Source organism: Phalaenopsis equestris, unplaced genomic scaffold (assembly GCF_001263595.1).
Source record: "Phalaenopsis equestris unplaced genomic scaffold, ASM126359v1 Scaffold000591, whole genome shotgun sequence".
NCBI lineage: Eukaryota > Viridiplantae > Streptophyta > Magnoliopsida > Asparagales > Orchidaceae > Phalaenopsis > Phalaenopsis equestris.
Window position 1 is genome coordinate 49759 of NW_018165031.1, and position 2118 is coordinate 51876.

Below are 2118 nucleotides of genomic sequence, written 5' to 3' on the forward strand. Positions count from 1 at the left end.
GAAGAATGCTTTCTTATATATTGAATATCACAATTAAACCCTACTTTCTATCATTAATTATTTATTTGTTATCTAAATTATCTACTTATTTCAAATGCCTATTAGTGACAGATTAGCAAATTGAACGTCGTCGTTGTAGTTAAAGTATTACTTTTTATTAAGACTTAGTCCGTAGTGTTCTATTTCTCCCTGTGGGATCGATAACTAGGACTCCATTAGAGCCCTATATTACTTGAGCGATACGTATACTTGCGTTGACAAATTTGACTTTGACATTATTGAATATTATATCTATACATCTTTATTAAATCAAACACATATATATAAAGTCGCAGTCAAGATTTCGACACCGTTGTTGGAATTTAAATCTTCTAGTAACGTCATCAAATTCTTGTAATTTTCAATTTACAAAAAGAAAAAGGTCAGTCTAAGGACTAATAGTAGCAGATTATAATTTGACTAAGGACCTCTTACCTCGCTTCCCTGTGGAATCGATAAACGGGACTCCACTTGAGCCCTGTATCACTTGAGCGATACGTATACTTGCGTTTGAAGTTGTGACTTTACAAAATCATTATAAATCATTATAAATATATAAATATAAATATATAAATATGGTTTCATAAATTCTTGCATATTAAAAGTTGCATCAAGTTTTTGACGCCGTTACCGGGGATTTGAATATTCTAGTAGTGGTGTCAAATTCTTGTATTTTTAAGCATATATAAAGTCGCTGTCAACTGTCTATAATTTCATTATCAATGTCAGATACTTCATGATTTTTTAATATAGACAAATGATCAGCAATTTGATTATCAGTTCTCTTCCTATCAATATCAATAACCACAAATTTTTGCATCAAAGGTATCCATCTAATTAACCTTGGTTTGACATCCTTCTTTTGCATCAGATATTTAATAACAGAGTGATCAGTGTGCACAAAACATTTAGTCTCAATTACATAAGATCTAAATTTGTCTAAAGCATACACAATGGCCAGTTAACTCTTTTTCAGTAACAATATAGTTAATTTGAGCATCATTAAGAGTTTTACTAGCGTAGTATATAACTTTAAAAATATTTTCATACCTTTGTCCAAGAACAGCTCCAATAGCATACCTAGCATCACACATCAGTTCAAATGGTTTCTTCCAGTTAGGTGAAACTATAATAGGGGTTGTGATTAATTTATTCTTTAATAACTCGAAAGAATTTAAACAGCTTTCAATAAATTTAAATTTCTTGTCCTTTTCTAGAAGTTGGCATAGAGGTTTAGTAATTTCTGAAAAATCTTTAATAAAACGCCTGTAAAAACCAACATGTCTAAGAAAACTCTTAACCTCTCTTACATTAGTAGGAGGTGTTAGTTTAGATATAACTTGAATTTTTGCAGGGTCTGCTTCCATGCCATTTTCTGAAATTTTATGCCCTAACACAATTCCTCCTGCAACCATAAATTGACATTTCTCTCTATTTAGAACTAAATTAGCTCTTTCGCATAACTCCAAAACCCTTTTAAGATATTTAAGCATGCGTCAAATGATGTTCCAAATACAGAGAAATCATCCATAAATACTTCCAATCCATCATCAATTAACTTACTAAATATAGACATCATACATCTCTGGAATGTTGCAGGTGCATTACATAATCCGAAAGGCATTCTTCGAAAAGCAAAAGTTCTAAAAGGACTAGTAAATGTTATATTTTCTTAATCCGCAGAAGCAATAGGAATTTGATGGTAACCGGTATATCCATCTAAAAAATAAAAATATTTGTGCCCAGCAAGTTTATCTATTATTTTGTCTAAAAATGGTAAAGGGAAGTGATCTTTCTTGGTGGCAGTGTTTAATTTTCTATAATCAGTGCAAATATGCCACCCAATAACTTGTCTAATAGGTATTAATTCATTATTCTCTTTTATTTCAACAGTCACTCCTCTTTCTTAGGAACACAATGAATTGGCTTACCCAAGCACTGTTTGAAATAGGATATATAATTTCAGTGTCCAACCATTTCAAAATTTCTTTCTTGACTACTTCTTTCATCATTGGGTTTAATCTCCTTTGTGGATCAACTCTTGGTTTATATTGTTCATCTAGTATAATTTTGTGCATA